The sequence below is a fragment of the Armigeres subalbatus genome, chromosome 3, assembly GCF_024139115.2.
Source record: "Armigeres subalbatus isolate Guangzhou_Male chromosome 3, GZ_Asu_2, whole genome shotgun sequence".
NCBI classification, from domain to species: domain Eukaryota; kingdom Metazoa; phylum Arthropoda; class Insecta; order Diptera; family Culicidae; genus Armigeres; species Armigeres subalbatus.
The window spans coordinates 302,412,790-302,440,309 of NC_085141.1; the positions used below are offsets into that span (position 1 = coordinate 302,412,790).

At 39.5% G+C, this 27,520-nt stretch overlaps 1 protein-coding gene across 2 annotated transcripts in view; it reads left to right on the top strand.

The window, feature by feature from the left end:
* Positions 1-7,715: 7,715 nt before the first annotated feature.
* LOC134225026 (uncharacterized) overlaps positions 7,716-27,520 on the top strand; it is a 304,150-nt gene continuing 284,345 nt past the window's right edge. The window contains exons 1-2 of one of the 2 annotated variants that reach the window (XM_062704768.1): positions 7,716-8,258; positions 9,431-9,627. The gene's annotated coding sequence lies outside the window, so the exon portion shown is untranslated. Of the gene's footprint in view, positions 8,259-9,180; positions 9,628-27,520 lie in introns of those variants that run through there. The other variant, XM_062704767.1, reaches the window with a different exon arrangement.

The window sequence follows — 27,520 nt, forward strand, 5'->3', positions numbered from 1 at the left end:
ACAGCGCGTACTTGATCGTTTTTATCATGATCTGATTCGTTGTGGCCCACAAACTGCCAGTGCACTGGTAAAGTCCGGTATGTTGTCGATCATATGTTTCGAATCAAAACAAACACGATGCCACGCACACCACCATATCCAATGAAAGATGAAACTGAAAACGTGTTTTTATTCAGGGTCCGGGTTGGCACTGACCCAAAACGAATTCGTCATTGATTAAAAAACATGATGATTAAATTCTCTTTCGAAACAGCCCAAAAAAATCCGAAATTGACCAAACAACCAAAAAGTTATAACAATTTCAATTTGGGGTCAATATGACCCCAGAGCACAGACAACGTAAGTTTTTTTGAGCACAGACAGAAGGTTAAAGAAGGCATTATTTCCTCTGGTCGCCTTATACCGGGCATATGCATTCTTTTCAAGAAGGTATTATCCACTCTCTTCGCCTTATACCGAGCAATCACCTTTATTAAAAACTAGTCGACCCGGCAGACGTTGTCCTGCATAATAGGCGAAAATGAAAATTTCCATACGAATCTTTATTTTAGTTTTTCACGATTTACTCAATGTAAGTCGTCATTTTCGTAAGAAGAAATATTATATAAACCATCAGATGCACAAAGTCGATAGAAAACCACTTGGTCTGGCTCAAATAGATAATCTGGCTACTAATCCACTTGATTCTAGTCCTTTACCGTATTTTCCATGTAGGTTTAGGATGAAATTAGATTGTAGGTTATAGCAATTCACTAGCTCTTTGAGAACACTGCAGAAGTAATATTATTAATTTTACATATTATTTTCGTTCAAGGAAATAATTACCAAATTGGGTTCACTAAGTAAATAAGATTTCACTTCCACTTTGCTTAATTAGAAGGGTTTTAGTTTAGGTAAGTAATAAATTTCTAGCGCGTGAGAACTGATGTTGATCTTCCACTATCTTGTTTACCTTGTGGAGGTACGAAGTCTTCACCGTGACGTTCCGTCAACGTACACAGGAAACAGGTTGTGTACCTTACCTGTGTATGGCAGTGTGTGAGGTAGTAGTATTGGATGGGAACCCGGCCAACCATTCGTCAAACTTCTTCGAAGTTATTTATCTAAAATTAAATAATTTTGCTGGTATTTCTTTACACTACATTATGCACAAAAATGATACAAATCTTAATGAATCGTTATCATAGTTCATATAAAGTTTGATATCAACGCAATGATATACTTTGACAAAGTATTTGAAAGATGAACATCGCTACATCTTTACCATCAAATTAATCACAATAACGATATGAATATTCATGAAACGTTATCAGACTTCTGATAAAGTACGATCTCAACTTTATGATATATTTTGACAACGAATTTTACTGTCGAACATCGCTGCACCTTCATTACGTTTTAGTTCATCGATTCATATCGTTGGATACCAAAACACCGATGGATATTTTGCGGTTTGTTTACATCTCAAAAATTATGATTTAGAAATTTTCTAAAAATGAACGGATGTTGAATGAAACGACACTCGGATTTCAATTCTAAAAGCCGTAATATAGTTTCAATTTACTAACCAATTAACAGCAGCTGTCATTTTATGTACGCATTGAAGTAGGATGAATGTGAGAATGGTGTTAAGTGGGAAATAATCCCCCTATATGCAAGTAATATGCGAATGAAAATTTCAAGTTGATGCTTGATGATGCAGTTGATGTTGATGCAACTTAGCTGCTTACAATCATCATTTCATTGTGGGCTAGTGGTTAAGTTCTCTGGGCAAATTTATAACATAATCACTTCTTCAGGTTCGATTCCCGATTAAGCAAATAAATAAACAAAAAATGTAGAAGCAAACCTCTGAAGAATCTATTTTTGTTTTTGTTGGAAATTTTGACAGGTCGGTAAAGTAGAACTGTAAAAATAAATGACTTTTTGTTGGTATCAATTGATATCGATATTTTGGAAAAGATTGATAACAATTTTCCGTGTTTTAACTTTTGATTAATTTAAAATTCTTCATGAAATGGCATCGATCGCTATCGACGGTTGATATGAAAACCTTTAACGATATATATGAAGAATTTTAAAGAAAATTGAAGAAATGGTTGGTCGGGAAGGCACGCATTTACGCTAGGAGCGTATTCAACAAAGACCATTTCATTTTTATTATATAGATAAGGCAAAATATACTTTGTTCGTCTTTTACCAGACACACGCGTTCATTAAAAGAAGGCATTATGTCCTCTGGTCGCCTTATATCGGTCAAACGCATTCATGTTAAGGAGGCATTATCTTTTCTGTTCGCCTCACGCCGAGAAAATGCAGCCATTTGAAAAAGAAGGCATTATCTCCTCTTTTCGCTTTATAACGGGCAGATACGATGATTGAAAGAAGGCATTATCTCCTCTCTTACACCATTACGTAGAATACCACTTTTCCATGTAAAAAGGGCGTAGAACGACAGTTTAAGTTAAATAGACAAAAAAACCAAAATTTATCCACCGGTGGTGATGATGCCTTTCTCGATTCAATATGTTGAATTCGAATTAATGTTGTAAATACAGTGCTTATTGCCTACATTTCGGCGGTAAAAAGATTTGGTGCAATTCTAGTACGTTGTTAAAAATTACTTGCCGTGGGTTACCGTGGGTTGCGCCACGGCTAAAATGATTAATGATTCAATGTGCATTTTTGTTTTTGATGATTCAAAAATAAAAACAAGCAATGGGTAATGTTTTCAACATAACCGCGAGTAGACGTAGGACTTGTATAAACGTAACGTATTTATATTTAACTTCTTTTGGATCTATGGAGTTTGATTATAGTATTGATATTGGAAACGACAACTTCCATGCTGTGTGGAATTATTAGCAATTTGTTTATTCAAAATTTCTGGAAATAAAACTAATAATTAAATACATAATTAGAATTGCTTTGTTTCTAACTATTAAGCCCTTATTTACTCAAGCAAATGTAGGGCATTTATAGATTTCTTATTGATGATAGTATTTGAAGTTTAAAAATTCTATTTATAAAATTTTCAGATTTGGGTAAAATGTGCTATTTTAGGGGAACTGTCGCGTTTTCCAAACAAAGAAATACATCATCAATTTTGTTACTTCTTTTTGCTAACATGCGTGTTTACTGCTGAAAAAAATCACAACAATAAGAAACAAGTCAAGGAGCAGTAAACCTACTAAAATAGAGGAGGTACTGCTAATACATCAACGACAAATTATTTAATGTTTTGATTCCAAACTGCGAGTCTACGTCAAGTTCAATAATACGATTTCTCAGAAAATGAAAAACAAAGAATAAGATAAAGTTTATTTGAATATTCTTCTGGAAATTATTTTTTCGGACTTTTTTTTAAAACATTTACATGTAATACAGCGAAATTTTCTAATCTAAAATGAATATTAACACTATTGCTGATTGTGCATCTTTAATTGCTAATGCCTTCTGCAAATAAATGAAACTAATTATTTTAATCAAATTTTTATTTTCATCAGGTAGTTGATTTTTTTTTGCTGGGGAATCAGAACTGTTATAGTATAACCATGTTTTAATGTACGTGTCATTTAGTACCAAGTACAACTTAACATATGGTCAGTCATATGACATGACTCGTACCCATCCCGGGATCATGTGGATTATAAAACCAATCACCTGGATGAACAGACCAAATCTCTCTAATTTTATTTTTCTTCATCCACCACCGCTGCCCTCGCTGCCTCAGCCATCATCGTCCTCTAGCCGTGAACTCGTAGCGATGCGATTGCATCCATCGCAACCGACACCACTGCATCCGACCATCATCAAGCACAGAATGACAACAAAATGCGCCCCTTCTTTCATGCATATACGCAGACCCACCGGCAGTTCTACCGCTGGAGACTGCATGCTGTCGCTGTGTAGGTGAACACAACGAACGAACGAACGAAACAAAAAATGCGCGAGCAAAAAGCACGTCAGTACGCGCTGCTGTCACAAATTGTAATGACTCGCACACGGCAGGCACTGCTTCTTTTATACACAAAGAAAATCTTCCGGTAGACTCGAAGGCCCTTGATATACCGCATTCTGATGTCCGTGTTAGGAATGCACGGAATTGGATACATATGAAATTTTTACTAGCTTTGACCAGAATTGAAATTTCCAATAGCTTATCATTAATAATCTTAAGTTTCAATGAAATTGGCAAAATGGTGGAGAGTGTCCGAGACGATTGATATAAAAATCTTAAAAATCCATCGAGAGATAAAGGCGCTAGTAACGTTCAAAATCTTCCCTTCCAGCGTAACGCTCTCGATTTCTAAAAATCTAAATGACACCCAGTATAGTAAAGAAAGACGTAAGTCCTACGTCAAAGTATAATCAAAACTGCTTGATTTATTAAAAAACAAAAACAATAGTGACCAACTAGGAAATTTGCTCTGTCGAATGAAACCAGTTGCACTCGAATCTGTCAAGCCCTTCTATATGAAACGCGTTTAAGGTGAAGGTGGGTGGAGTACCAAAACAAAGCTTTGAAAGTATTGGTACAATAAAAACTGTCATATACTGTAGTAGTATTGGTGTCGCATTAATAAAAAACAAAGAATATTAGTAGGGTGGTTCAAAAAACGACCCAACTCCACCACGCTCACTCGATTCCGTCCCATGCTCCGAGTGTCCTCCAAAAGCCGAATTAAACAAAAACTGGTTGAGCACAAGCCGGTTCAAGTCTGTATTAAAACTAGTATGGGAAACTAAACCTTTCATTACACTGGCTACAGCGCCTTCTTTCCAAACGCTGGCGAAAAGAGAACCTACATAGCTGAAAGCAACATTCCAGAGACTTCACTGAACGAAAACCGCAGCGCATGAATGATCCATTGATTACGTAACGCAAAAAATAGCATTTTATATCCCTCACCACCATGTCACACTTTTTGTATGAAGTATCTGCCCTTGATGTGAAAGATATTACAGACAAGTTCTGGCTATTTTTTTGAATTACTCGTTTCACTGATGCCATCTAAGAAGCCTAATTATCATCCAGAAGATTCGCAACCTCGTTTAAAATCGACTCCCAACTATTGGAACGACCGTTCAATATGCGTTGTCCATGGAGTTAAGTATATTGAACATTATTATAACATGTTTCACTGATGTCTTCTGAAAGCCTACACAATGTCAGCGGAACGGAAACGGCAAATTTGACAGAAAATATATGAGCTAACTGTCAAATTTGCCGTTTCCGTTGCCGTTCCGCTGACATTGTATATGGTCTCCCCCTCGCCCAGCGCCCAATGACGGAGTGCCACAGTCAGAATAATGTAAAATTCAACCTCGTCATATCAGCTGTCATACAAACCTGAAACGACCTGTGCACGGTAAGCCCCTATTCAAACCGGCACAAACCATAGAACGACACCCAAAATATGAAACATAATCTACTGAGCGTGGCGGAGAAAAATCATTCTTGAGCCACCCTAATTATTAGTTTGCTGCTGTCGTCGCCGGTGTTTACATTTGCTCCGCGATCGCTTTTTCATAGTTTTATTCGGGGAAAAATAGCAGTTTATATCGAGTTTTCGCTTCAAACAAGTGATTGATTTTAAAAAGTGATGTTTAATTTGCATTCCATCAACATTTCGGGCTGCTCATGTGCGGAGAAGTGAGTGAAAACTTGATTTTTTCAATACCCTTTAAGAAGAAGTGAAGTGCAGTGATAAACCCACCAAATCGAAAACGGCTATTAAATTGGCACGAAACTGCTGATTTATTATATTATTCGAGCCGAAATACATGGGACTCTGTGAAGAAACATGTTCATTATCACGGGAAGTGAATAAATATGCTGTGAACAGGTTAGTAATTTGAATATTAAAGTTTTGTTCGATGCTGTTCGATGCATTCGAATGTTGGTGGGAGAGGAGTGCGGGAGGTGTGGGGTCGACCCGTGGAAGGTCCGGTGCCATATTGACTGCCATCGTGGTACTCTTCCAACTATGTCCTTAACAAAAAAAATATTTATGGGCTACACACATACACACTTTTGGAGTGAAATTATAGCCTTCTGGTACAACTTTGTTGTACTAGAAAGGCAAAAAATCAAAAATGTTGGTAAAACAGAATCTTTTTTGTGTTTCTCTAGGCAACTAACTTTTTTATTCTTTGCAAAGATTGTAATTCGGGGTAGTAACCCTCGGTGTACTGGGATGGAGCCCGTGGCTACGGATTTACTTCTTATCGTATTTCTGCGCCTTGTTCCCTTCTTCACTACAGCGATGACACAGGTTAGTATGGTCTGGGCTCTTACAGTCATAGGGCTTATGTCCGGACTCTAAGCATCGATGGCACCTTTCCACTGAAGGTGGCTGAAGTATGCTTATCGGGCATACTGACCAGCCGATCTTCAACTTTCCTCTCTCCATGACCGTTGTGGATTCCGTGTGCCGATGGCACAGGCTGGCTGGTACACTCTTCAGGGCCGGCGACTTGCGTCGTGATGGTGCCTTTCCTCTTTGTAGGCTGATAAGTTGCCTTCTAGGGTTAACGCCTTTCGGGCTCCACTGCACCCCGATTTGCTCCGTCCAAAAGACGTTTGGCCTTTATGGTCGCACGTCGTTTGACTTTACGATCAACGTCTTCGCCTGATTGCTGCCTGTGTCATTTCGAAGTCAATTTCCTCTTGTTGGGCCATCGTGGCACCTCCAAGGAAGGAGAAAGCCTCCGTCGCCATTATCGCTTCCTGTCATCCTCCTGATAAACGCGTCCTGTTCTAGGTTCTTCATCAGTTACTAGCTGATGGTCATCATAACGCTCGCAAACTTGATGGTGTGATCGAGTTGCTTGAAGAATTTGTATTTTGGTTACTCATAGCTAATGGGTCCCCCTTGTGGCTGCCGTGCCAAGCCAGGAAAGAACATCTGAGCCTACTCCCATCCACTAGGAAAAACTGGTTAGCAAGATTGGACAGCGTGCAACAAGGACTGCAACGATTTTATGGGATGGAAAACAGCCTAAGTAAGTCTCCAGTATTTTTGTAAGCAAAGGCGGAGATGGTCCGGAGATGGTGAGTTCGATTCTCGGTCCGGTCTAGGATGTTTTTGGGTTGGAAACTTTCGCGACACTCTGGGCATAGTGTATCCATTGTACTTGCCATACAAGATACATACTCATGCAATGGCAGGCATAGAAAAGCTTTCAATTAATAACTGGCCAAGTTCCAGTTGGAATGTAGAGCCATTGAAGAAGGAATAAGAATACAGCCGGACCATTGGCCCACTCGCCGTTTGGAGTCGGTGTCATCCGGCTCTACTAAGAGAATAGAATGACTCGGCTGCCAGCCCTCGCTAACACAAAATTGCATTATCCAAGACAAGATCCGTTAACTTGCGGCCAGAGTTTCATAATCAGGATCTCACTGGTAATCCTCCTTTTTACTCTTTCGTGAAACTAAATGTATGCAAATGTGTCCCACATCCTTAACCAATAGTCTATTTTGAATGTACTTTTTATTATTGGGAAGGTCATGCGCTAAGTTCTTTAATTTATTGTTGAGCCATAACTTAAAGGCTAGCCTTAATCTGCATAAAGTTCTTCACAAAATCTTAACGAATAGCAGTATATTCCCACAGTAAAAACTCCGACGAACCGCCACCTGTGTGTACGCATGCACAGCGCATGCGTTCGATTTCACTCCGACAGTGAAATCGTCTGCTCCACGAAGACGGCTGTGATTGAGCATCTGTCAGACGTCGCCCCTCTTCGGTTCTTGCGTAAACTACACGGGTTTGGCTGTTGCATACATCACGGGGTTTGTTCAGTTCTCGTCGGACGCGGCTCCACTTCGGTTCGGTTTTAGTTACCTGCTAGCGACACCCGCACACTGTTTCACGAAAGTACTGTTCGCTGAATGCTGCCACACAATGGGATAGTTCGTTAGAAATTTTCCGGAGAAGCACATGGCGTGCGTTGTAGTATTGAACCCTCAGGAACTACGACGACGTGGTTGACGATGGTCGTACGACGTGGTTTACTTATTACTGCTTTTCAACAGTGGTGGTAGTGTTGCATCCCGTTCGGTGATGGTGGTGTTAGTGGCATGGGAGTGTGTAACTACTTAACTAGCAATTATTGGGGTTGCCGACGATGGCGTTGGAGTACGCAATCGGGGGGTGTGCTACGACTGGAGACGACAGTTTGGCGCGAGGGTGGCTGGTGAATGCTGCCAGGAGCAACAACAGCAATGGGCGATTGCGTTCGGCGACAGGGTGAAGGAATACAAAGCATCGTACCACCATCGAGTTACAAAAACAGAAGTGCTTCGATGGAATCCAACTAGTTTCGCGTTTGCACTCGAACAGTTCACTTGCGGAATTTTTCATAATACCTGCAAAGGGTTGAAGAGATGTGTTTTCATTCGTGTACTTCGGGATAAAGACAGATGTTTTTTCTCGAAAACAGTTGGAAATCGTCATCCATTTTAATGCATTGAAATTTATATAAAGATGAAAAAATACTGTATTCAAGCAGAGTGAAAAACAGATTCAAACCTTTTTTCGACACATGGGTCGCGATTCCAGCTTCGGGCTGTAACTGCTGTGAACTATTGTGCAGGGATGGGGATGGCGACTGGCTTTGGTCTGACAAGTCAGAAAAACAACATCGCTTTTATGTGTCTCACCCCGCCTGAAAGTATGCCATAAATCATAATGTAATAAATTTGTAACAAATTTTCTTCGTTCACGCTGGGATGCTTTTTTCCCGGGCGATCCGGAAAGCACCAACGGAGGAAGCAAAACAGAACGAGTGGTGAATGGATGATATTGTTTGGAATACAAATTTACCCTCGCCTCCATCCTCAATCAAATTGTGCTGTTTCGGAGATTTTATTCTGTTCGGTAGGAACAAAAAGGAAAACAAAATGATGATTCAGGCGTGAAAAATCCGCAAAACAAAAGCCGCAAAAATATATACTGCTTCGTCACACGTTAAATATGGCATTCAAGCCGAAGAAAAGCCCGAAATCGTCAGTCGCCAAAGAAACGGGAAGATAGTGCAGCGGCCAAAGAGCCGCTCGATTCTGGCGGCAAAGCGTTTTTCCATTAATGTGATTAATGATGTGCGAAAGCGATTAGTGAAATTAGGCAATCCACGCACTTCGGGTGCTGCAGCCCAGAGGAAAAATAGAATCCGACGAGCGGAGAGCTTACCGGCCAAAGCTGCTTCGAGTCTAGTTGAGCGTGAAGCGTTCCTCGGCCCTGCTCTTCCGGTTTTCCTCATCCATCCTTGGGTGGAAGTCGATTTGGCAGCAGCCGACCGACGGCGCCGAGCTTGATGATGATTTTGATGAAATTGTGCGTTTGATGGAAAGCCGGGCCGAAATGTGCTGAGTGATATGAACGGTTTTGGAAATGGGATGTAATTTTTTATCGTTCGGTAGTGGAGAAAGGCTATAAGCTATTTGGAGGAAATCCATCCCGTGGGGGATGGAAGATTGTGTTGTTTTTGCTCTAGTCGGCATCTAATTTGGTGGAAGAAAGAAGTTCGGTAGGGGTAAAATCTGAAGAAGACAAAACCGTACCAGTGATTTGCAAAAGTGAACGAAGGTCGGAAAAGCTGCTGATCGTGTAGAATACGGTGAGTAATGTTATACTAGATCCATTGAATGTTTCAGCTTTAACGGATGTTTAAGCGTCTCAGCTTAAGCGTAATTGATGTTCAAATAAGTTTACATGTATGGAAAACCAATTAAGATGTTTCTTTGTTAATTATTGTCAAGTCTGCTAACCCGATAGTAGGGATTTACCATTCCAGTACTGCCAAAGGTTGTGATCGTCATAAGCCAGAAATCAAAGCGCCTCATAAAAGTGACAAAAAAAGTTTCGTGGGCTCTTTGATCAATTTCGCATAAAAAGCAGCCATAAAAGAATGTTGTGTTTTGTTTTTAAATTAACATTTCTAAAATATTTTTATAGCTATATGCAAAGAATAATGACTAGTCGATGATAGTAGTTTGTGCAACTAGTTGCAAAAAATGTTTTTTATCACGAGTTGTACGTTTATCGGATGAATACTACGAGTGCTGAAAAAATCGAGTTTTGCAACAAGTTGCACACGCTATTTTTTGCAATGACGAAAAATGGATATATAAATTAAAGACAAATCTGCACCAACATTGTACAGTCTACACACTTAAAATCGATTTCGCTGTTCGGTAATTTTTTTGACGAAAAACTATGGTAAACCAAAAAAATTACAGTAAGTTCGGGTATCCAAATTATTTTTACCGAACAAATAAAAACAAATATTACCGAACAAATTGTAAATCCAAAATTATTTGACAGAGTTCGGTAGTTAAACTTACAGTTTGTTCAGTAAAATCGAATTATCGACGTACAATGATACGTACAAATGATATATTACAAAACTACGGTAAGGGGTCATCCACAAAGTACGTCACGCTCATAGGGGGGAGCGGGGGTTTCGAACAGCGTGACGACTCATACAAAAATTTTAGAGGTTTAATACAAAAAGTGTGACGAAGGGGGGGGGGTTGAAAATAGCCAAATTTTGCGTGACGTACTTTATGGATCTTCCCTAAAGCGATAAATTGTCAAAGTCAGTTTTGTTTGAAACATTGTTGCTTCGCAATTTTCCATCGGATCTCCAAAAAAAAAACATGTTAAAAGGTGAAAAAATAACAGGTAGTCTTTCTTGGAAAATAAAGTAAAGTGACCACTAACGCAATCACATTTTTTCAGCTTATTGCGGCTTTTACTTTTTTCAAAGCCGAGACCTTTTGAAACGTAGGCAAAATTATTCATTTTAATTTCGATGATGGAGGATTGCCACAAGTTTTTTGAAGCCGAAAAAATACATCCCGCAATTAAACGACAAAACGCACCCAATATCTGCCATTATCTGGGTAATTAGCCGTGTTTTCAGGATTTTGCGGTTTGAATAAAAAAACTTTTGTAATTTCCCTCGGTTGTGCCCGTTTCTGATATGATGTTTTTCTGTTTACCCTTTTGATAAAAAAAAACGAATAAACAAAAGTCATGTTTAAAAACTATAAGTGTATTCATATTTTATTTTGTTACTACATTAAACACAAATATTTTCATTCAAAACGGATAAAAGTACCGAAACGTTCGGTAATCTTGATTTTTGAATTACCGAACGGTACGGTTGTTTTTGACAGATCATCACAAAGTAAAACTACCGAACTGATTACCGTACGTTCAGCTGTTGAAAGTTCGGTAAAAAATTACCGTATACTGTAAAATATTCTAAGTGTGAATACAATCCACATGATCATTCTTGCCAATAAATTGTGTTGCTGCTGAGAACAATCAGATTCCATGTTATCGTGCTAAATTGGATAGCTCGACAAGCCATGAAGCGATAGATGAATTTGCTTTTGGAAAATTTTGATATCATGTTCACCAAACTATTTCGTTTATTACGAGGCGCAGAGAATACACTATTTGAGCACTTACCCAAGCCAATTAAGCAAAATGTCATGTAGTTACTGTTCTGATGTTGGTTTTTCATTATTGTTTATTTATTCAGACTAAGGCCGAAGTGGCCTGTGCGGTATATAAGAGGCTTCTCCATTCCGCTCGGTCCATGGCTACACGTCGCCAACCACGCAGTCTACGGAGGGTCCGCAAGTCATCTTCCACCTGATCGATCCACCTTGCCCGCTGCGCACCTCGCCTTCTTGTGCCCGTTGGATCGTTGTCGAGAACCATTTTCACCGGATTGTTGTCCGACATTCTGGCTACGTGCCCGGCCCACCGCAGTCTTCCGATTTTCGCGGTGTGAACGATGGATGGTTCTCCCAACAGCTGATGCAACTCGTGGTTCATTCGCCTCCTCCACGTACCGTCCGCCATCTGCACCCCACCAAAGATGGTACGCAGCACTTTCCTTTCAAAAACTCCAAGTGCGCGTTGGTCCTCCACGAGCATCGTCCAGGTCTCGTGTCCGTAGAGGACTACCGGTCTAATGAGCGTTTTGTAGATTGTCAGTTTGGTACGGCGGTGAACTCTATTCGATCGGAGCGTCTTGCGGAGTCCAAAGTACGTACGATTTCCAGCCACTATGCGTCTCCGAATTTCTCTGCTGGTATCATTTTCGGCAGTCACCAGTGAGCCGAAGTACACGAATTCTTCTACCACCTCGATTTCGTCACCACCGATGCCAACTCGCGGTGGGTGGCTCACATTGTCTTTTCTTGAACCTTCCCGAACCTTCCAGTTTATGTCTTTACACATATCAGGCTGTGGCACGTGGCCCTTACGTGAACGGTTTAACTTCTCATAAAACTTTCATGTGTTATTAGCGCGGTACAGTTGCTCCGTCTCTTCACGGTCTCGATCTTCCTGCTGATGCTTTTTCCTCCGGAAAATCGAGTTTTGTCTGTTCCGCACCTGTTTATATCGTGCCTCGTTCGCCCTCGTGCGTTGTTGCAGCAATCTCGCCCATGCTGCATTCTTCTTCTCAACTAACTGGTCACATACGCCGTCATACCAGTCGTTTCTCTGATCCGGAGCCACCGTGCCTTTAGTGCAGCGGTTGCGGTGCTTCCAATGGCGGATCGAATATCTCTCCAGCCATCTTCAAGAGATGCTGTGCCTAGCGTCTCTTCCGTTGGGAGTGCCAATTCCAGCTGCTGCGCGTATTCTTGGGCTAGTCTACCATCTTGTAGCCGCCCAATGTTAAGCCGTGGCGTCCGACTTTGACGCGTGTTGTACACCGTCGAGAATTTTGACCGCAGGCATACTGCAACGAGGTAGTAGTCGGATTCAATATTCGCACTGCGGTAAGTGCGGACGTTCGTGATGTCGGAGAAGAATTAGTCGATTAGAACGTGGTCGATTTGGTTTTCCGTTTCTTGGGTAGGTGCTCTTCAAGTGGCCTTGTGGATATTTTTGCGGGGAAAGAAAGTGCTTCGGACTACCATCCCGCGGGAGGCTGCGAAGTTTATGCATCGTTGGCCGTTGTCATTCGATACGGTGTGCAGACTTTCCGGTCCGATGACCGGTCTATACATTTCCTCCCTTCCTACCTGTGCGTTCATGTCACTGATGACGATTTTTACGTCCCGCAGTGGGCATCCATCGTATGTCTGCTCCAGCTGTGCATAGAACGCTTCTTTCTCGTCGTCGGGTCTCCCTTCGTGTGAGCAGTGCACGTTGATGATGTTATAGTTGAAGAAACGGCCTTTAATCCTCAGCTTGCACATCCTTGCGTTGATTGGCTGCCACCCAATTACGTGTTGGCGCATCTTACCCAGCACTATGAAGCCGGTTCCCAGCTCGTTGGTGGTGCCACAGCTTTGGTAGAAGGTAGCCGCTCGATGCCCGCTTTTCCACACTTTCTGTCCTGTCCAGTAAATCTCCTGCAGCGCCACGACGTCGAAGTTGCGGGGATGTAATTCATCGTAGATCATCCTGTCGCAACCTGCGAAACCTAGCGACTTGCAATTCCATGTTCCAAGCTTTCAATCGTGATCCTGTATTCGTCGCCTAGGTCTTTGCCGATTATATCGAGTCGCATTATCTCTTATATTGTTCGTAATGATTGGTTTTCTAGGCGGCTTATTGGGCCTGCGCAAACCTCCTGTCTCGTCGGAGGGCCGTCGTGTCAGGGCTGTTTAGCGTCCCACCTAACACCAGGACTTGGGCTTGTGCGCTTTGAGCGGCACACAGTCGCTTTGGTGGGGCCTACTTGCGGATACATGCAGCTTTTTATAGGAATTTAACAGGGCCCACTGTCAATCCCCACCACATCCTAGGCAAGCCCCACAACTCGCAGATGGCCTGGGGAGGGATCGTCAAGCCCTTGGACATAGTCCCTGCTGCCCGTAAAATATATGGTAATATATGTTTGCATTCCAAATAGTTTGTGTTGTTGTCATCTGTTCTAGGCAGAATACGAACTCCATAGAATCAAGACGTGCATATCAAGCCCTGTAACGTAGGCGTATGCCATGAGCGCATTCTATTTTTTGCATCACAAAGAGCATGACAACTTTTGAGACAGGACGATTGATCTTTTATTACGCGTGTAGATCTATCAGCCTTCTTCCTTCTTTCTTCTTCATTCTTCCTTTTCCCTTCTTCCTTCTTTTTTCTTCTTCCTTCCTCCTTTCTCCTTCCTTCTTCCTTCTTCCTTTTTCCTTCTTCTTTCTTCTTCTACCTTCTTCCTTATTCTTTTTTCTTTATTCCTTCTTCTGTTTTCTTTCTTCTTTCTTCTTTCTTCTGCTTTCTTTCTTCTTTCTCCCATCTTCCTTCTTTTTTCTTCTTTATTTCTACTTCCTTCTTCTGTCTTCCTTCTTCCTCCTTTTTCCTTTTTTCTTCTTCCGTTCTACTTCTTCTTCACTTTGCACTACTCACTTATGATTCCCCAGTTCTAATTCGGCCTAATGACCCAGCATCGTTTTGCAGCACTATGTACCGACCTTATTGATTCACAGGATAAACAATTATTGCGGTAATACAAAAATGAATTTTCCGGGAAATTTTTTTTATATCTTAAGTTCTATAGGTTGAAGACTGATAACATGTTCAGCTAAAACTCATATTCTGGCAAAACAAAAAAGTTTGTTGAAGATAGGTATTTGAACACTAAGAGTTGTAGTTTTCAAGATATTTGAAAATTCATTTTTATTTAAAAAAATCATTTTGGTATCACCGCAATAAATGTTTATCCTGTAAGGTATGGTATGGTATGGTGAAATTCAAGTTATAAGTGAGCTCTGGTCAAATTTTAAACAAAATCGGTTCACTGGTAACCGAGATCTGGAGCTTCAAAATTGACCATTTTGTATGAAAAACGGCAAGTCGGCTCTTTATTATGCCGGCTAGTGTATGTCCAAAAATATCTATCTGTTTATAAGACATAAACTGGTCGAGTTTTTGAATAAGCGTGATGATCTCTAAATAAGATCAGGATCTCTAACATGATTATTCATGCCAAAAAATTATGTTGCGGCAGAGAACAATAAGATTCCATCTTATCGTGCCAAATTGCATAGCTTGAAAAGCTATGAAGCGATGGATGCAATAGCCTTTGGAAAATTGTGATGTTATGTCCAACAAACCCTTTCATTTATTACAAGACGCTTAGAGTACACTATTTAAACACTCACCCAAACTAATTCAGCTAAATGTAGTCATGTAACTGTGGCATCCTGTATATGTGTTGGATAGATGAGAGCAGTGTAGAATGGAATACGGAAGTGCCCGGGAGTGAGTGCGTGGTGTGTGCACGGATGGAGGTGTGGTTTTGTGTCTCTGAAGTCTAAGTAGTTGGATCTATGGCATAGGAGTATTAAGAATGTCACAGTAACTACTGTCCCAATGTAGGTTTTTCATTTTAGCACCCAAATGAGTGCTATAATGAATATTATGCAACCCATTTGAGTTGCATAATGGTCATTAAAGCACCCATTCTGTTGGTATGGAAAAGTAGGCCGTTTTATCACTCAAATGACAACTGTAAACCAGGTATTATGAACAGGAATTGCAAAAAATAATTTCTCGGCTACTTTGATAGTCCTTTCGAACATTTTTCAATGAACTTTTGTTCCACATCTCGATATCAACTGTATTACATCTCGAGTGCCGATTATACTACAGACCCTTTTTGGTTCTCCAAAATTTTCTGGAGCTTAGATCATTTGACCTGTCCAATGACCCATCTTATGAATGATGTCAGATATGATATCCCTGTAGTTCTATTAAGCTTATATGACTTTAATCGTCACTTGTACTAGCCATTGCAGGTCTCTATGGGTCGGTAAAATATTCTGGAAGTCGGTTTGCTTGATGTAATCATCCAAGTTTGTGAACGCATTGGTTCTACGCCCTAACAAAAAAAAAATCGTAGCCACATTTGAATAGTCATTGTTCACATCTCCTTAATTATTGTGCATCTGGTAGATATCTAGATCTTAACTCATTCATTTGCTTTTTGAGCTGGATTGGGTACATACTGACGATGAGGATATTGCAAAAATCATGATTGATCTGGTAGATACTTTGAACTGAACTCGAGCATGCTTCAGAGTACCTTGAACTTCTCGAATTCAAGAAAATAAGGTGACGATGAGAACATTGCAAAAATCTTGGTTGATCTAGTAGATACCTTGAGATAAATTCGATAATAATTTGTATTACCTTGAACATCTCGTATTGAAAAAAAAGGCTTTGCATGTTGCGCGCTTATTGAAGTAGATTGGCTACATAATATATTATATTACATATTATCGTCGTTGAGGCCATTGCAAAAAGCCTTGGTTGATCAGGCGGATACTTTAGGTTGAACTTGAGAACGTTTTGGAGTACACCCGATTCTTTTTTTACACGGATTATTTTCGCACGGATTTTTTTTACACGGCTTTTTTTACACGGATTCTCGAAATAACACGGATTTTTTTTGCACGGTTTCTCGAAATAGCACGGATTTTTTTTACACGGTTTCTCGAAATAACACGGATTATTTTTACACGGATTTATTTTTACACGGAACGCATCCCCCATATTAACAAAGAGCCAATGACTTTTTTTACACGGATATTTTTTGCACGGCTTTTTTTACACGGTTTCTCGTAATAACACGGATTTTTTTTGCACGGATTCTTCAAATAACACGGATTATTTTTACACGGTTTCTCGAAATAACACGGATTATTTTTACACTGATTTTTTTCATACGGCACGCATCCCCCGTGTAAAAAAAGAATCGGGTGTACCTTAAACATCTTGCATTCAAGAAAATATTGTAGGGTGCTGTCCATACGATGCTTCCAGAAACGCATTTGCACAAAATTCCACGCAGGAACAACCGCACCTTAGAAAACGCCGCAATGTTATCTCCCCATAAAAATCTAGTATACTGACAGCAAAAACCTCGAGCACCGCGTGTAATTTTAAGAAAATGCGTTGAACCACTTTCGCTCAAATTCTTTGATTTTTTGCTCAACCTATTTACCAAAATTGCCCTGTTTATGCCAAATATTGCTGTTCCAGAGAAAACTTTCCTCTTTCCGATTCAATTTCCAAACTACTGCAGCTGTCAGCTGTCACTTGTCACCGCTGGTGGGCTAATTAGTGCACAGCAATACAATCCAGCACCATGGAGTGAAAGAAGAGAAGTCACTGCTGCCATCCATTCCCCATGGGATTGGATTACGCGAGTGGGTTCAAATAAGCCCACCAGCGACGAGAGAAGTATTTGTATACGAAAGTAGTTACGCCCTTTTGAAATGTTGATGCCGAAGTATTAGAACGCTAGAGGCGCTGGTATTCCTGAATCAATGACAAAAGGTCTAAAAACAAAAGGTTGAAAAGACAAAAGGTCGAAATGACAAAAGGTCGAAAAGACAAACGATAGAGGAAAAAAAGGTCGAAAGGGACAAAGGGTCTATCATAAACAAGTTGGGTGTATTCTAAAAGAATTTATAAAACCGCAAAGGTGACGTAGGACTACGTAGGACCACCTACACCTTCTTATACACTTTCTCAAAGTATTCGCTTTTCTATTGAATGATAGGGATTCTATCCAACGCACTGAAACACTTCCTAGCATTGATTGAAATTTGAAGAGAAAGTTTCCAATGATTATAATAAATTGATGTCTGTGCTAGGAAAGAGTATGGTAAGGGTTAGTGCTTTTTCATAGTTACTCGATTGCGTACCCAGCATGTAATGGGCGGGGCTGTCTGGGTTATCAAATGCGCACAATACCAGCAGTAACATACAAATTTTATTCCCATTTTTGATCTATCAGTAGTCGATGAAATCGAAAAGCCGAATAGCAGCTTCTAGTTGGATAGAATTTAAGTCTCCAATATTTATTGAAAAGAGATTAATCGCCGCTGAAGCAACTCGTCTGGCTTTCAGTGGAAGACATTAGAATCCTAGAAGACACCATCCTCCCATATGTCCCAAATAAAGGAAAAAAAGGCGCGGAACCAAAAACAAATATATTTCTTTGCAACGTTCGGTTACCGCCTGCGGTGGAGGCATACGTTCTCTATGGCTCCGGTGCAAAATTGGGAGGAAGTTCAAGAATTGATTGCAAACAGTCCTTTTCAGGACTAAAACTATTTATCCAGGAAGAGGTATTGACCGTTGGGAAAAATCTTCACCCAGTCAAACAGATTATTCGGGTTGAGTTTTCGATTTTTTTTTTCGTTTAAACGACAGTAACGATTCCTTATTTTCAATAATGCGCCTTTTCGAGCACTAACAGCAGCTAAACGAAATTTTCCACTAAAGTGGCGTCTTCAACGACTTTCCTGTTTCTGATAAGATTCTTTGGTTTTGTTTCTGTTGGAGATTGGAAAATAAATCTATTTTTTCCGAATCACCATTTTATGCAAAGGAGTTTGATCCGAGATGAATTTTCTTCAAAGTGCAAAACTTAATCATTTGGCGACTACAGAAAGTTCTCCTTCAGCAGTAGAATAACAAGCGCGCGTTGGAGGGAGATGATGCAATAAGTTTGTTCGAATGGATGGCATCAGTAGCAGTAAAATAAAATTTCCTCACAAGATTCTGATTTTGTTGCTGTTAGAGATTGAAAAGTCGCATTATTGGAAATATATCGGTTCTTTGCTGGACCATTATTTTACACAAGGGAAGGTAGATCCGAGAATTTTCTTCAAAGAGCAAAATAAAGCATTGCGACAGAAAGTTGCGCTTCGGTAGCAGAATCACAAGCGCGCGTCGGAGAGTGATGATGCAATAAATTTGAATGAATGGAATCACTAACAGAAACCAAACTACCACGCCAAAAACCGATGCCACCGAAGCAGTCCATTTTCGCAATTAACCCTTTCTTTTCAGAAAATGCTGACCTTGAGAAGAACCAACTTTCTCTATCTATCATATTTTCGGGACGGTCTCCGATTTTCAAAATCGCAAAGTGTACCCTAATATAGAAAAGACAGACGTAGTCCTACGTCAAGATGCATTTAACTTACAGCTGAAAATAACACATTCATCTCATCAATCAAAGTTGAAGAATGGGCAATTTTCAAAGAAGGAGTAATTACTATAAAACAATATTAGGGAGCGTCCACAAATTACGTAACGCTTAGAGGGGGGAGGGGGGGTTGAGTGAAGTGTGACGGGCCATACAAAATTTTCAGATGTTTCATACAAAAAGTGTGACATAGGGGGGAGGGGGGGTTGAAAATGCCCAATTTTTGCGTTACGTAATTAATGGATCTTCCCTTATGAATATCTAGATAGTTCTGATAGAGGAAAAAGATTGTTGATAGGGAATTGACGACGGTATTTTTTCGGTTCTTTCAGTCTTTATGATAAGCTAAAACGGGTTTTGCGTCAACTATCCAACATTTCGGTGTTTATTACACCTTCTTCAGGGATTTAGAGGCTGCGTAAATCCCTGAAGAAGGTGTAATAAACACCGAAACGTTGGATAGTTGACGCAAAACCCGTTTTAGCTTATCATAAAGACTGAAAGAGCCGAAAAATACCGTCGTCAATAATCAATCACAGTCGAAAGCAACAATTAATGTTGATATGAAATGAATAAAACTTGTATTGCCGAGACAAAGTTGTCCTACACAGTTGGCAGAAAAAATGCTATTTTATTTTTCACTATTTTTAACAATTAAATAAAATTTATCCAATGAATGCAAATAATACATGAATATCTACTTTTGAATTGAAAATATATCGGCATTAATACACGCCGGTGTATTTGATGTGCGGCGTGTACAATTTTGACAGATCGTGTTACCGTATAAGGTAACAATAAGTCAACGAAGAAACACGAGATGCGGTACCATATATAAATAATAAAGGAAAATTGTAAGACTTCGCACGTAGTATTTTTAAGACCAAGAATACCCACATAAATCTTCAATTTATCCTGGTCAATCCTTCACCAGACCGTTTCAAGAACCCAGGGAGTCTTGTACGTCATCCGATTACCCACGACAGAGCCTATTCGCTGTCCGCGGCCGACAACCGGCCGCTTGTTTTCCACGCAGCTAGAAATCTCGCAAGGCGATTGCCACCCTCTCTCGGCTGGAACAAGCTAGCGGTGGTTATCTGGCTCAAAATTCCATCACCGCCTTCCGGACACGTCAAACCGAACCCAAACCTGCTGCTACCGTGAGCCGAGAAACAACTAGTATGCAGGCAAGGTATGTGAACATTTCTCGCATGTCATCTAATGGCCCCAACGTTTCCGATCGGCCGCACCAATACTAAGCACCAATACCATAAATCGATTCTGAAAAAAATAAATGGAAAATGCCATAAAATGTACCATATATCTTTACATTTTCCTTCAATTTCCCGCATGTTCGTTGACTCGTCCTTATTACGTCCACTTCGTTCGAGATAAGGTTCGTGTGTTCTCCTAAGCAGGTGTCTAACCGACCCTGAGAACCCCAAAATCAAATAGAGATAGTTAGGAGGACGTAAGGACGTCCCCTCCACAGACGTGAGGACGTCAAAGGAGGTAGTTACAATCGAAGTGACATTTAGAAAACTCAAACATCCATCTAGTTATCCATCTGGGTTACTGTGATGGTCCCTACAAAGAGCTTTCCAAAGATTTTCTATTCCTCGAATCGATATTTCCGTGAGTCGATGGTCTCTTCGATATCGACTTATGGATAGGGATGAATCGATACAAGTAAATACGAGTAAATACTCGATACTTTTGATTCGATACCAAGTACTTTTGTAATCGATACTTTGGTGTCCAATACCAAGTAAGTATCGAATTGAAGTAGTTGAATCAATTGAGTACTCAATTCAAAATCCATTAAATATAATAAAGATAAATAGAAAAATTGTTTTTTTTTTTATTTAAAATTTAATAGTATTTAAATCGAATATATACTTTCAAGTATTTAATTTTTTCTGCTCAACACTTATTTCTGCTAACTGCTATAAACTATTTGTGAAAATTTCAAAAGCGAACTAAGTTTTATTTTAATGATCTCGAGGTAAGTTAATTATAGAATCAATGGACAAAAAGTAATGTGAAAGTGCTTAAACAAAAGCCTCCCGGAATCCAAATTTAAATCTACTTGCGTTTTCAAGGGCAAACCACTCAATACGGCAGCAACGCACAACTGCTATTTTTATTATTTCAGATTTTTTCATTACAGCTAAATGTGGCTAAATTATGGATAACTGCTTGTTAATGACAAAATAATTTTATTTCAAATTTATGAGTACTCATATCACAGACAAACAGACGTAACAGCTTGAACATTTTGCTGAAAAATCCATCGCTCAACTCCTCTACCACCACCTTGCGAGCATGTTACACGAAACAATGTTTCGTATGACATTGTCACCAGAAGGCGCTAGAGTGAAATGTCAAACTCGAAGGATTATGACGCTAGCGCCTCTAGTTGTGAAACGTGTGATCAATCAAATTCAAATTGATCGTTGAAGTCATGGTCGATGGTAATTTCTCTAGTGTTACGTCTGTTTGTCTGTGCTCATATGATACGAGTAGGTATCGATACTTTTAATTCGATATTAAGAGGTATCGATACTTTTATTCGATATTACTTTAAAGTAAAAGTATCGATACCTTAGTGGTATCGTTTCATCCCTACTCATGGAGGTTTGACTATATATATGCCCAAGTAACATTTTAAGATTTATCATACTCTATAAGAGGTTTTCATGACCAGTTGCTAATAAAACTAATAACTCCACCAAAACCTCTTCATAACATCATTAAGATAGCCTTCCGGCCTAATGGACCAATCTAGAAGAAGTTTTTAAAACCATATTAAGAGTAGTAATAAAACAAGAATAAAACATTGTATTGAATTTGTTGGTACTCTATAAGAGGTTGTCGTGACCATCATAAGAGTAACAATAAAACTGTTTAAATTTCATATTATGGATTGTATTTATTGTCATTCCATTGCCTTTGTTTTCATTTTCACTAGATAACAATGTTCCCTATGTAAAGGTGATGTGTGAAAAATAATGCTTCTGATTCTACTGATGGTTGATGTTGAAAATGAAGCATTATTTAAGAAGTTCATACAACAGAATGACATGCGCAACCAAATTTATTGTGAATATTGAGTTTGTAGAAGCTTAAAATCAACGCGCCTCGAAATTATCAAATAATCACATGGAAATAGGAAATTTAATAATTTTCCAAACTACTCAAAATATTTCAATTTCAAATAGTTTGTGATAAAGTAACCGTGGTTCTATCAAAAAACCTCAGAAATAATTCTATTCCTCTAATGAATAGTCTATTTGATCGTAATTGATGTATTTTTTTGAATCACGGTTATGACGTTGATCATTGTTTCAACATGGCGACATTCCTTTTTATGAAAACAAAAAATCTGGCGATAAATAGCTCAATGGCTTTTGTGATAACCTTAATAATTCTCCTTGGTTACTTCATGACCGTTTTAAACCTGTTATAAAACTTTGTCATGGTTACACTTCCCTACAACAGATGGCCTTAGGTTCGATAACATGCAGCCTAGTGGCAGAGGCGGGAAGCACTTTTTCATCCTACGGGCAAAGATGCCAAATCTGTGGAAATTAAAGCTCTCGGCGGATTTGCGGATCCGTATAAGAAATCTACGAATGCTAGTAATTTCCTGAAATTAGTGAACCTACGAATATATGGAATATTACACATTCGTATTTTTGGTGTAATTCGTAGGAATCAAATATGTGTATACAGTGCCAAATTCTTTAACCAGGAGTACATGTGCATGAGGAGTGAAGAAGTGAAGTGAAGAAGTAAATAATGTTTACATTTTTACATTATTTACTTCTTCACTTTTTTAAAAACCGGAAACTCGAAATCATTGTGAAATAAAATGGTTCTTCATTGAATCGGCTTTTCATGAAAAGCCGCAACCCAATTAAGTGCATATATTTAACAGCATTTCATATTTATGTGTCTCATTTCCCACATTAAAATCAAAACTAACATAAGAGTTACAGTTCAATAATTTTCAAATAACCCTTCTCAAAGAACATAATTACTATAGACAGAAATCGAATTGTTTTTGCCAAACTTTTATTGGTGTTATTGGATAACACCGGAGATTCTTATGACCAGGGGATTTTTTACCTGTCCCTTTTAAGCTATGTTTTTAAATTTGGGAAATGAGAAGCATCTTAAATTTATCAGAAACACATGGCACTCACATTATGTCGATATGAATATGCTAACCTCATTATGCGTCTTATTGCATGATTCACGTATAAGTTATACAGCAACACTGCTTTCCAAATTCAACATGGCGAATGGATACAGTCACGTTAAGTAGTTTTAAAGCAGTAACCCAAACTGGTTTTATGACGCATTTGAAAGCAATAATAAAACTATTTTTAAATCTTCAAAGTTACCAAAAAGTTCAGTTTTAAAACATGTTTTATAAGAGTTTTATGGATATCTCAAGAGTGATATAAAATCTTTGTTCTATAGCATTGTTTATGACCACCATAAAACAATAGGCTTTAATTATTCCCACAATAAAACCTTATTAAAATTCATATTAAACCCAACGGTCACAGGATTGTTACTTGGGATGGACTGCTATTTTGTAAAAATTGAAAAAAATGCTGATAAAAAAATGTCAAAAAGTTGAGCCTAAATGAACTGTAATATAAAGTAATGCAAAAATGAGCGATTGTTCGACAAATAGCATGATTTAAGGACAAGCATCTCGGAATCCAAAACAAAATTCACTCGCGTTTTCAAGGGCACACCACTCAATATGAAAGCATAGCACCAGTGGCGTAACCACGGGGGTGGTTTTGGACATACCCCCCCCCCTCTCAGAGACAACATTTTTAGAAGAAATTTTTTTTTCGAAAAAAAAGTTCAGAAAACCCCCCCTCCCCTCAGACTAATTTTCTGGCTACGCAACTACATAGCACAACTATCATTTTCATTATTCCATGCATGCTGCGACGCAGCAAAGCTGCAATAATAAAAACAAAAGTTGTCCGCTGCCTTCGTATTGAGTGATGTGCCCTTGAAAACGTGAGTGAATGTTTTGGATTCTGTGATGCTTGCGAATAATAGGATAAATGATATATTTAGGACATGTACATATTTTGGACAAGCCTGAGCTTCTTCGATCAATTTTAGATAATGTGTAGGAAATGTTTTATGGAAAGTATGATCATTGCATACTTTTACCTCAACTCTAGCGGCTCCTGATGAGAATTCACAAATCAACTATTGTTTATCTTTAAAATTATCTAAAATGTAAAGTTTCCTATCAAAGTGCCTGCTGGACGCCAGTATGCAGGAGAACATGCATTATAGGACTCTTCGTAACATGCACCTGAAACACGTTTAAATTGGCTCAAACGGCAATCTTGAGGTCCTGCGGCCAAAATTTAATTGTAATTGAGATACTAACATATTCCAATCGCTTAACATGAACTTGAGACGGATGAAAAAGGAGTGACCAAAATGAAGTTATGTTTTTATGCATCATACATTTATTGGTCATCCCATGTACAGTACATAGATGAACCATTAATTGCCAACTTTCAGGCTGTTTTCAATGATATCGATAAGATTGCGAAACAATGTTAATTTCTGGTTTAATCTATGTCAGTTAAGCAAATAAATGCATTTAAATTAATGTGGATACGTGTAGGTAAGTCATACCATTGAGATCTGTAGGTGGTTATTTTTAAATTAGGAGAAAATGACTCTGTCCAAAATATATCAATTTTCCATGTCGAAATTATATATTTGATGTCCAAAAAGAAAATATTTCAGTTCGCAGTATATCACAGTTTACACCTACTAAACGTAATTTACTCAAAAATTGGGCAATGGAGACACAAGACTAATCATAGGTTATGTATTTGGATGAACCTAGTGGTTTTCAATTGTTTTATACTATTCAATCTCGATATATTTTCTAATGAATGTCCTGCGCTTGTCCAAGATACATCATTTACCCTAGTCAACCGTCTTCCAGAAACGTATTCCTAAATAGCGTGTGTTGAAGTATGCTATTAGATAGCAATCCACGATACACAAATATCAAGCTCGGTTGATAACGACGGCACTTTATCCTGAATAAACTGACGCTGGAAATTGCTTCAAGAGTCACATGGGCAAACATCATCAAACACCCACAGCCGCCCATATAACTCATTTCTAGTGACTAAGTAAACCTGGGAACGACACACAACGAGTTGAACGAATCTGCGTTTGTTACGGAAGTGATTCCTCGCTGGCAGCGCTACCTTTCCTGATATACCACCACCGTCGCGTCGTCAGCAGCGGGATAACTATTTCGTTGCAAGAGAAACGTCGCGCACAGCCACGTTGTCAGTCAACTCGGAAGGCAAACACTTTACCACACACTTTATCCTTCTTATCATCTTGACTATCTATAGATATGGCGACCGAGGCAGAGCAGCTCCTCTGACAGTGACTGCGAACCACTGAATGGCTGACTGCTTCCCGTCCCTTTGGCACCCAGGACGACGGGGCGGCCAGGCCACTTGGGTTATTCATCTGAATTGTTTATAGGCGTTCTCTTGTGCTTTTTTGCGCTTTGTCTTTGACTTCGGAAAACAAAGGGGTTTCGTGACGACGCACATGGAAGAGAGCTGTTTTTAAGTACTTCGATGGGGATATACTTTTCGCAAGCTCTTGCTAAGTGGGAAGGGTCGTGCGCTGGGTGGCGGCTTTCCGTTTTCCGACATCGACCCAATATCTGCGGATGTTGTCTATTGTCACTCTTTCGGTTGATGAGGATCTGATTCTGGTAAGGGGTCTTGTCGATTGCCACCATTCGGTTGGGGGCAGCGAAGAATAGTGCGAGAGCCGAGCTGCTAAATCGTTTCATGGATGGGCGGCTTGTCTTTGTTTTGATGGCAAAATTGTTTCCACTTGGGTGGAATCTCTTGCACATTCGACTTCTGGGTGGCTTAGGCTGGGACGGGAAGCAGTATTCTCCATCTGATAGGGGTTGATAGAGCGGTTTTGGTTTTGCTGTTTCCGAAATGTGGTTTTGCAAGTCAGCGAGGAATTTATGGCATTTGAGAAAAACTGTTTCGGCAGTAAAATGAAACAAAAACCAAGCAATTGCTCATTCTTTTAGTGGAGATGGGGTTTTGGAGTCTTTAGTTTGCCTAGCGATTTGAGGGGCCTAGTGAGTTATAACGGAAACCCTGTTTATTTAGACTGTACTGAAAACACCTAGTGGAAAATCATACTTACTATTTGCATTAATATTGAAATTTAGGCTTTTAATTCGAAAATGTGCTTAAGAACTTGCAATATTAATCAGACATATGCGAATTTAGATAGAGCTCAGTATCGGTATCAAAGCCTAAAAAAATTCTTAAAATATGCATCACAGGTAACCGGAACAAAGTTTGATGATTAAAGTAATTTGTATTCAATTACTTGATAGTAACCATTTCGGTTCAAAAACTATCCTGATAATAATAACATTGAAACACCAACTCAGTTTGGCATGACCTAAAACCTCGAACCTTCACTTCCACTATACCACTATATGTAACCAGTAGGGTAGCAAAAGTTAACTCAGTATTAGGGCTCCCTCAAATGTTCGCGATTATTTTACTGCGACGACGACGACAGCCTGTTGAAGCGGTTGTGCTAAACCAATGCGACAATAATCGTTGCGAATACGGTCTGCCGTACTGCTGCCAGGCTGTCGCCGCGGCGGCTAAATAATCGCGTAGCTTTGGAGGAACCTTTAATCGATGGTGGTGGCTGCTCCTGTATTAGCTGTTTGTTCACGAAACACAAACAGGATTAGTTTCAGCTGCCCTTCTGCTACTGCAGTTGCTCTATTTCTTCAGCTTGGCCTTCCACTCTGTTCCAGACGCTGTTGTTTGCGTTAACAAACTCGCCCATACGGCACCGAGGGGGATCTAAAATGTGTTCACGGACCCATAAACATTCCCGTTGTTGTAGCTATAATGTTGTTGTTTACTCTGTTGAACTTTATACTCCAGCGAGTGGCGCGGGTATAGTGTGGTTAATGGTTGGAGTCCACCCCACATACATGAACCACAGTATTTAGTATCCACCCACAAGCGGTGTAGGACGGTTGGTTTGCACCAGCAAGATGTGCGGTGAAACAGAATACAAGCCTGTTGATAGAGTTGAGTTACCTTTATTTCATGGTTTAGATATTTGTCCAGTTCTGTGTCCGTTTAGACAGAGTCCAGTTCTGTGTCCGCGTATAACGTTGTTCATATTTATGCTCAAAGTTGGTTTACATGCAAAAATATCGATTGTCATAAGACAGGCCTGCCCAACCTTTTCAAGCCACGGACCAATTTTAAGATTTCACACTTGTTGGCGTGGATAACTTTTTAAATATTTTCAAAACAAACAGTGTTTTTTTTATTTTCCAGAAAAAAATAAGCACGACGTCCATACAATCATTTTTTTTTTCGTTGTTTCAATAAAGATCAATTTGAAAGATTTCATCCATTTCATACATTGTTATTTT